This window comes from Meriones unguiculatus, chromosome 1, assembly GCF_030254825.1.
Source record: "Meriones unguiculatus strain TT.TT164.6M chromosome 1, Bangor_MerUng_6.1, whole genome shotgun sequence".
NCBI classification, from domain to species: domain Eukaryota; kingdom Metazoa; phylum Chordata; class Mammalia; order Rodentia; family Muridae; genus Meriones; species Meriones unguiculatus.
In genome coordinates, this window is record NC_083349.1 from 193283002 (window position 1) to 193292948 (window position 9947).

The following is a 9947-nucleotide window of genomic DNA, read 5'->3' on the forward strand; positions in this document are numbered from 1 at the left end:
TCCCTAGCAACCGTTAGTCAAGAAAATGTCTCCATTGACATGCCATGGGCCAATCCGATGGAGACAATCCCTTAATTGAGTTTCCCTATTCCCAAGTGACTCCTGTGTGCCAAGCTGGTGGAAGCTAACAGGCACGCCTTCCTAAGAAGGGAAGGAAGCAGAAGACAAGGAGACAGAGGTAGAGCTAGATAGATTAGATATAGGCAGACAGATAGACCAGGACTCAAAAGGGACTGAGTGTAATGAGCTGGGGAGATGGGTCATCACGTAAGGTGCTGGCTGTGCAAGCACGAATATCGGAGTTCAGATTTCCAGCACCCACATAGATTTGATGGCCAGTCTAGCCAAAACAGGGAGTTGCAGGCCCACAGAGAGACCCTGTCCCCAAACCAGCAAAGCCAAACCTGGGGATGCATCAGAAAACATCTGGATGTCGGGGTCTGGTCTCCACAGGCAGGCACACCTGCATACATGTGTGCGCACAGACATACTTAGACACAGACATGTGTACATGTGTTTGCCCTGCGCCCGAGCGCAAACACGTACACACGCATACACACACACGTACACACACGCACACCCCGGAGGGGGCGCTGCAGACAGTTGTGAGCTCTTGGGTTGGCGCTGGGAATAGAACTCTGGCTCGCTCTGAGATCAGGATGTGCTCTTGACCACTGAGCCTGCTCTCCAGCCCTGGGTTGCATGTGCGCCTTTCACGTACAGTGGTGTCCAAACACTGAGCCAGGCCGCAGCGGTGGCCTTTAGATCAGGGAAGTTACTCGTGCTATTTTGAGAACTTGAGATCTTTCCAAACACTTTATTGTCCTGGTAAATCCTTGTCATAACCTTGACAGGCAGGTGTGGTTATATCCATTTTAGAGATGAAAACAGTAATTCTCACACGGCTCAAAGTAACTTTCCCAAGTTCACACAGTTCCTCCGTGTTTGAACTAAGATTTGAACCCAAGTCCATCCGGCCCCAGCCCCCTCATGATGTGGGATTTTGTCTGCAGTCTGCGCGGCACGTTTATGCGTTGGAGGGTCGCTGCCTTTTCTTTTTCTTGTAGGCTCCATCAGCCACAAGGTGCTGTGTGGCTGTGCTTGGCCGGCCTAGCCTATTAGGCGCCAGAACCCTGTCCACTGTGATTGGACAAAGACTGTGCATGTGACCCAAACTGACCAATCAGCTCCTCAGTGAGCTCAGGGGCCTTGGAGAGGGTGATTCTGTCTTTGCTGTGGGAGTTTCCAGGACCTTGGGGTAGGGGAGATCCCTAGGCTTGTTTTCTGGCTGTATGCTGTTGACTGCAGGAGAAGACGGCCAACCAGGAAGAAAGAATTGGACGTGGGAGTACAGGCCGAGCGTTTAAGCCACCAGCTTCCTTTGGCATGCTAGCTTCTGCCCTTGAACTTTTCAAATTTATTTCAATGAATTTTTATTTGTGTGTGTATTTTTATTTTAGTCAATTTCAGCTGGATTTCTGCCTTGTGTTCCACAAAGAATTCTCACACGGTTCTATAATTAAAAGTGTTATAAACACAGGAGCTCTTCCCTGGTGGAAAGGGAAAGGTACCTGGAATAGTGGAGGAGCCGAGGTGGGATTGAGAACACCAGTGAGGGATTCTTCAGAAAGCCGGGGGTGCAGCTGGGTCTCTAGGAGCCATGGGACAATGAGAGTTCTGACAGTGACCAGGGGGGCTTTGTGGAGCTCTCCTCCCGGTTCTTCTGTGTCTGGTTGCAAGGGGTATGGGGAGAGAGCTCAGTTGGGAGAGTGCTGGCCTAGCGTATACAGCACTGAATAAACCAGTGTGCCTTAATCCTGACCCTTGCGTGGCAGAAGCAAGAGGGTCAGAGTTGAAAGTCATCCTTGGCTACACAAGTTCGGCTACTGCTGGGGTTCACGGGGCTCCAGGAAGCTTTCAGTGCCTGTAAGTTCCGGGATGGTAGAATGATAGCCCAGATGCCTGACAGGGTCCAATCATCGGCTTCTTTCTCCGTGACACAGCATGAGCCCAAGCACTTGTTCTTTCCTCCCATTCTTCCCTAACGTGATCTGACTCGCTGAAGCCAGGCAGCCTAGCTGGCACACTAGCACCAAAACAAACATCACTCTGTAGGCTCTGTGGAGCTAGGTGATGGCACTTGGTTAAGTTGTGGCCAATGAGATGACTGGCCTCGTGTGTGGGGCTTTAGGGTAGGTAGCTAGCTGTGTGGGAAGGGTCCCTTTGCCTTCTCTGCCTCCCTTCCCTTCCCCCTCTTCCCCTCAGCATCCTCTTTCTTCCTTCCTTCTTCCCCACCCCCTTTTTTTTTTTTTAACAGGCCTCACTCTGCAGCCCGAGATGGCCTTCTTTACAGCTTCCTCTTCCTTCTGGTCAATAGCATGGAGACCGTTCTGGCAGCATTGTAGCCTGTGGGATGGCCCTGGGCATGCAGACAAGTGTTCACCTGGAAAAGCAGGATGATGGCTCCTGGGCTTTGGGGAGGACCCGTCAGCAGCCCTGGATTGTCTTTGGATTTCTTTTATTCAGGAGACAGTATACTTCTATCTTCTCTGTGCCTGTTGAGCTGATGACACTGTCCTAGCTGGCCCCCTACCCGGGAGGTGGGTGACTCTTGTAAATGTCATGGGTGATTGGTGCCACATGACTGGCACCTTCATTCCTACCAGGCTCAGGATGGGATTCAAACAGCAGAAATTAAGCATCCTGGAACCCTAAGGAGGTTGTGTCATACAAAGTTTCCAGGAAGTCCTGGCCCAGGGCTGGCTTAGCTCACATGGGCATTATGGGGCTGGTGTCTTTACATCTTTCTACAAAGTGGGCCTTTTTGGTCGAAGAGTGGCTGTTAGGTTTCTGGGGTTGGTGCTCGGTTGCTAGCCTCTGTGAAGGGTGACTTCAAACTCCTTGAGACTGCACTTGGGTTTGCGGGATAAGAGCAGCAGCAACAACCTGCTGGCTGTGGAGAATGCCGGTCTGGAAGAGCAGGTGCAAGGATGGGGAGGAGGGGCGCTGATGGCCAGCACAGTCCTGTGTTGGGAAGAGCCATCGTGGGTGTGGTCCCTGCTGTTCCTCATTACTATCTGTGACCATCTGTGATACCAGGTGCTTCCAGCTTTGTTATGCCTCTGTGTCCGGCTGACTACCTTGTTCCCATTCTGGCACTTAGAAACTTTAACTCTAGTAAATGGACCTCTAAAGAACAGCAAAGAGTTCACGACACTCAAAGTAATCCAGTAAAAACCCGATGCAGGGCTTTGGACTAGTGGGAATGCCTTTTTCTGCCAAAGGAAGATGTTGGTATAATGCTCTTTTGGAATTTATACAATTTACCCTTGTTCATTCAAATGCTGATTTCTCTATCCCACTATCTAGTTTCAATCCAGACATTGCATTGTGATGCTTATTCTAAGCATCACCTCTCTCAAATTGGTGTAAACATATCACCATTTGTTCTTGGTATTGTCAATAAAACAACCAGCCAATGCTGTACAATGGAGAATATAGGGTAGGAAAGCCTGGCCTGGAGAAGGAAGCGAGTGTGAAAAGAGGAGAGAGAATCTGCAGGAGAGGTCTTGGAACCACGTGGAGAGATGGACCGGACCCAAGATATGACTAAAAGCAGGTATAATGGGTGAAATCTTAATGGGAGGAAACTATGCGGGCTTGGAGGTTTAGGATGGAGTGACTATTGGCCAGCACTGTGCTCTGGGTTAATTAAATAAATCCCAGTCTCTGTGTGGTGATTTGGGTATGCAGCTGGTTTAGGAATAACCACTGATTAACTAAAAGATAAATCAGTAATAAGTGTTATTGCACCTCAACAGGAAGAAGAGCCTAAAGTGTACTTTTGATCGTGGTCACCACCATCCTTTCTCTTGTGGAGTTGCTTGGGTTGGACAGCAAGTCTCTTACCTGATGGCGACTTTTATGCTGTTGCTTCTTGGAATCATTTAAAAAATATATTGGAATGGACAAGGGTTAGATAAATAGGCCTTAGAAGCCAAAAGCAAAGAAGAATGAATAACTCATCCACTTCCTTCTATGTGGTTAATAGAATGTGCATTGACCTTGGGAACAGTCTACACTCTACTGTCTGGACACCAAAACATTACAGAAGTAGTTTGCTCCCTCCACTTTGACGGTGTTAACAGACATTGATACTTGCCAAGTCAGGCTTTGCGTGTAGTGTGTTAGTGTCCGTAGTGTATGGGGGATGGGCTCAGCGTTGCCCTGAAGTGAACCACTCTTGGTCATTATGAACAGTTTTGATGTCCCCCCAAGGCTGATTGTATTTTTACTTTTTACAGCTTCCTGTAAAGCATTAAATGGATGAACTTTGCTCTTTTGTACAGTGGACAGTGGCTCTGGACAATTATTTACTCCTGCTTTAACTAGCATCAAGGTAATGGCCTGTACCTACTGGAAGCTTCCACCATCTTGGAAAACTGGTTCCATGAATACAGAGACCAAGTTCACTGCTTAATTTTTAACTGTAAATTTTATTATTTTTGAGACAGAATCTTAGAATGTAGCAAGACCTGAGTAGACCAGGTTGGCCTCAAACTCACAGAGCTCTGAAATACAATCCTGAACACAGTCTTCTGCAAGTGTGTTCTTCAGAAGTCCTTAGGGCCTTGCTGTGAAGTGGTGCAAAGGGAGCTTGATGTAAGGCAGTCAGATTCCTCCTGAGGACGAGGGCCAGTGCTTCCCAGAGACTGGTACCCATTGAGCAAGAAAGGAACCTGATGTCACACGACACGCGGTTAGCCTCAGCATGGTTGTAGGCACTCTTCTATGAGGGCATGAGAAGAATGGATCTTCCATACATACGTAGACATCTTTTGATGATTGATTTTATGTAAGAGTGCTCTATCTACAGGTCAGAAGAGGGCATCAGATGCCAGTTTAGATGGTTGTGAGCCACCATGTAGTTACTGGAATTGAACTCAGGAGCTTTAAAAGCATTCAGACAATGCTCTTTGCCACTGAGCCATTTTTCCAGCTGGAACAAATCTTAAGTGGTCTTCTCATCACTACCTTGCTGACAGGGTGGCTCATTGTGAGTTCAAGGCCAGCCTGGTTTACATAGGAAGTTCCAGACCAGCTAGGTAGGGCTACAGTGAGACCCTGTCTCAAAACAAACAAACAAACAAACAACAATAAAAGAATCTAAAACAAAACAAACTGAGGGCTAACAGCAACAAAAGTGACTGCAAAATTCTCATTTTACCAATAATGCTGGCTGTATTTCAGTTGCCACAGGTTTGCCCCTGGGAGACAGTAACTGCAGTGTCTAAGTTTCTTCTTGATATTTCTCTGAAAGTTCAAGGACTGAAGCAGATAGCAAACTTGGTGGTGCTTGGCTTTGGCCAGCATAGATCCTGTAACTCTCCTGGAAGCTTATTTAGTCACTTTTCCTCTCAGCAGCCAGGCTCTTAGAGTAGGCCAAATCTATGGGATTAAACCTCCAGAGGCCAAAACTGGGACACATTTGGGAACAATTTTTTAACTGATGCTGTGAAACCCATACCTTGTGGTGGGCCTGTGTGGACTGTGTGTGTGTGTGTGTGTGTGTACACATAACACCTTTGTGGTTGTAAGCATTTCTTCTGTTTTGTTTTGTACACAAGGGGAATTTTTTTGTTTGTTTTTTGTGTTTTCAAGATAGGATCTCTCTGTGTAGCCTTGGTGGTCCAGGACCTACTTTGTAGACCAGGCTGGCCTTGAACTCACAGAGATCTGCCTGCCTCTGCCTCCCTGAGTGCTGGGATTACAGGTGTGTACCACTGGGCTTGGTTACAAGGGGGAAAATTTAGAATTTTGGGAAGAAAGGAAAATGTCTTTGTGGGCTTCAGGCTTTGTCAGTGTGGGTTAGATATGTCCACACTTTCTCCTACACTTCCTTTCAAAGGTGGATCCCAATTACCCTCTGTTTTAGCATAGGCCTGGCTTGGTGAGCTACTACAGATACAACAGGGTAGAAGTGATGGTCTGCTCCCTCAGAGCAGCCTTCAGCTCTCTCAAGATCAGGACTTTTGTGCTGGGGGTGGGGGTTGGGGTGGGGTGGCTACGATGTTGAGAAGGATATACCAGCTGCCCTTGAGGTGAGAAACTGCGGCCCATGACCAACAGCTAGGGAAAGCCAGGGGCTACTCACAGCTGCTAAATGTCCTGAAGGATGGCCAGGTCAGTGTAGCCAGCTCAGGCGCTGGCCTGAAGCTCCAGTGGGCCTGGGGTAACAGGGACCCCTCAAGAGGAGCTCTGAGCTAGAGCCCTATGTCCTAGGCTGCTCCCGGTTGCCTGCTCACAGGAGATACAGGAGGCAACCAGCACTAGTTTTAGAGCCACCAACCTTCCGGATGAGTTGCCACATGTCATGGAGCACCAGCTTAGCCTTGTCTGGGGAGGGCATGCTGGCTTTCTACGCATTCTTTTGGAGATGGAAGAAGCTTGTTCCTGGAAGCCTCCAGAAAGCTCTCCCTGTGTCTCATTTGCCTACCCTCAACCCCAGCAGCCTGGTGATGCTTGTCAAACTTGGTGATGCTGCCGTGGATAGGATGAGGGGCTGAGCTCCAGCCTGGGCCGTTTCAGGAGTTGCTGCTCTACAGCAGAGGAGCTGGCAGGTAGGTCTGGGTTTGAGCTTAGGTCCCATGTCATGGCAATCCAGACTTCTTCCCTGGGCAGGAATATGGGATAGCACCAAACAAAGGAATTGGCTCTTAAAACACACTTAGCTTGGCCCTTGCCTTTATTCATAGTATCCCCAGAGAGACCACATGCCTGCCGTTCTTTGTGAGGCTCATGCCACAGTTATTCCCGGCTGACGTCATTGCAGGCTCAAGGCCATTAGTGATGCAAAACCAGCCCTCCGCAGCCTGCCTTTATCAGCAAGTCTGTGGCTAGTAGGACAGCGGTCGCTCCCTCAGGGAGTGTGACAGCTGTTCATGATAAGTGCTCAATTTCTGCGGGGGGGGGGGGGCGGGGAGAAGGCTGCTTTAAATTTGTTGGAAGTGATTCAAACATTATTGGAATCTTGGGTCAAGCATTATCTTTGTAAGGACAACTGTCACTGCCACATGCGACCCCAAGAGAAGCTGTTGGTGAGCTTGCTGATAGCCCTATAGAGCAAATTTACATACTGTTCAATTTTCCTGTTTAGCTTTTTTTTTTTTTTTTGTAATGTTTGAGACAGCGTCTTTCTGCATATCCAGGATAGCCTCAAAAATCACTATGCAGCCCAGGCTCCCCCCAAACTTGTGATTCTCCTACCTTAGCTTCTTCATTTCCAGGATTACAGAGATACGCCTCCATGACCAAACAGCTGACTCATTTGAGTATACAACTACAGGCTCTCCCAAGTCCCCAGCCTTAAGCAGTCATCAGCCTACTCTGTCTTTTACATGTGTTTTGTTTGGTGTGTTTGTGTACATGTGCTTGTTCCCCTACCCCCTACCATGTGTGTGTGTGTGGGGGGGGACAGAAGTCTACATCAGATGTCTTTGCCATCACTATCTAGTTTTTAAGACAGGGTCACTTACTGACACCAGGGCTTGCCAATTTGCCTAGACTGACTGGGCAGCAAGTTCCAGCAGTCTTGTTTCTGTTTCCCTAGCGCTAAGGTCACAGTTGCCGGGAGTGCCAGTCTCTGAGCTGGTGCAGCAAGCACCTTACCAACTGAGCCATCTCCCCAGCTCCGGTAAGTGTTTTAATGGCTAGTTGATGAGCAGAAGTGAAAGGGGAAGTCATTATATTGTTCAGTATAAAACAGGTCTAGTATAGAAAGCGTCAGACAGCGCTGCGGGAGGAGTGTGTTTTCTGATGAATACATGTTTATCAGGTGGGCTTATTTCTGCTGATTTAATGACTCCTTTGGTGACTGAGGGAGGCATTCTGCGAAGGCGGTGAGTGCAGGGTGTGTGGAGGGGCTGGTCTGGGCTGGGAGGATGAGTCTGGGTTTGATTCGGTGGACGGAGGAGTTGAAAGCCTTGCCTGTGGAGGAGGAACCGAGCTGTAGCTAGATCTGCTAAGGTCCAGGAGTCAGTCTATGGCCTGACCATGGATCTTAGCTCAGTGGACACAGGAGCCTCCTGAGTCAGCTAGACTGACCCCGAGGTATTTGATAAGGTACAATGAATCAGGTTCTAAGGTAAAATTCCTTTGCGTCTTCAAATCTCTCCAAGGCCAGAAAAGACTGAAGCTTCCTCCTTCTCTCCTGGCCTTGTCCTCCAATATCAACTGGAAATCTCAGCAGGAATAGACTGTGACAGGAGGCTGGCATACAGACCTGGGGGAAGAGCCATCCCTTGACTGGGCCCTTGTGGTTCTATGGGGACCCAGAGACCCAATCCCTTCTGTACTTTAGTAATCCATGATAGGTATCTGCTCCTCCCTAGTCCTCATTTCTCTCATCTGTACAATGGGAGCTGACAGAAATGGCCCTGTGACATCAGATAATATAGCCAGCAGCTTCTGGTTTGTAGGGTGTACCCTTATACTATCAACTGTCCTTATTTGTACCCCAGGTCCACTTCTCAGCGGCATGGTGAGGGAGCTTGGGAGTCAGGTCCTCGACCAGGAACAACTTGGACTCGAATCCCTCCTGTCTAACTAGTTAACACTGTGACTCTGGACAAGTAGCCATCTTGGCGGAGCTTCAGTTTCCTCCTCTGCAATTCAGGCAAAGTGTCTGAACCTACCTGCTAAGGGGGTTTTGAGGATGAAGAAGAACCATGCAAAGCGCCTTGGGATGACCAGCCCCCAGTTCATTCCACAGACACAGGTGAGACCTAGGAGTCTTGGCCCAGGCTGAGCAAGCTTATGTGCTCTTTCTAACAATCAATGTCATCCTCCCTAGGGCACTGATCTGTGTTCTTGAATGCAGGCTTCTTGATTCCTGTTAGATGACTCTTCTGCCACTCTCAGAAAGCATGTTTAAAGGGCTTTGAAAGAAATCCAGGGGGGCTGGAGAGATGGCTCAGAGATTAAGAGCACTGGCTGTTCTTCCAAAGGTTCTGAGTTCAATTCCCAGCAACTACATGGTGGCTCACAACCATCTATAATGAGATCTGGTGCCCTCTTATGGCATGCAGGGTACATGAAGCCAGAACACTGTATACATAATAAACAAAATAAATCTTTTAAAAAGAAGAAAGAGGAGGAGGAAGAGGAGGAGGAGGAGGAGGAGGAGGAGGAGGAGGAGGAGGAGGAGGAGGAGGAGGAGGAGAAATCAATCCAGGGCCAATGGTCTGGAGGCCAGAATACAAGAAGCCTGTAGAATAAGCTTCAGGCAGATGGACCTGGCCCATGTCCTACTTCCTAGAGCACATCCTTCCTTTAGTAGAGATTAAGACAGATCCTCAGATGCAAATTCATTCCCCAGGGTGTCTTTGCATGGCCTTGGTTTCTCCTCCAAGAAACCAAGATTCATCACCATGGAGTCATGGGAAGGAACTTTCCATGAAGGTGGTCTTCTGTCTCCGTGGACCCCGGCTCTCTGTCCTCTGACACAGCTCCAGCCTGCCTCACCTGCTCACTCTCCCCTCCCACCTGGCTTCTTCGCTTCTTTCTGCTGTTGTGTGTTAGCCTGGACTTCCCTTATTTTGCTCAGAAGAAGGGCAGTGAGTTTCTGCCCTGAAAAAAGGCATGGGAATTCACACCCAGACAGCTCAGCTTAGGATACCCAGCGGTTTTGATGAAAGCCAAGACTGTTAATTGGCCTGGTAAGTAGAGAGTCAGATGGTTGCCAACCTGAATCAGCGGGAAGATGGCTCAGGTGTGATGGGCTGTTATCCTTGCTAGGGCCCAGTGTAATGAATTTCTGTCCCTTCCCTGCCATATGCTAGTGACAACTCAGGGCCACAGGGGTCCAGTTATTCTCCCACATTCATATTCACACTCCCCCTCTCTTCTCCCATCCCTCCCATCTTTTGAGATTGACTCTCATATAGGCC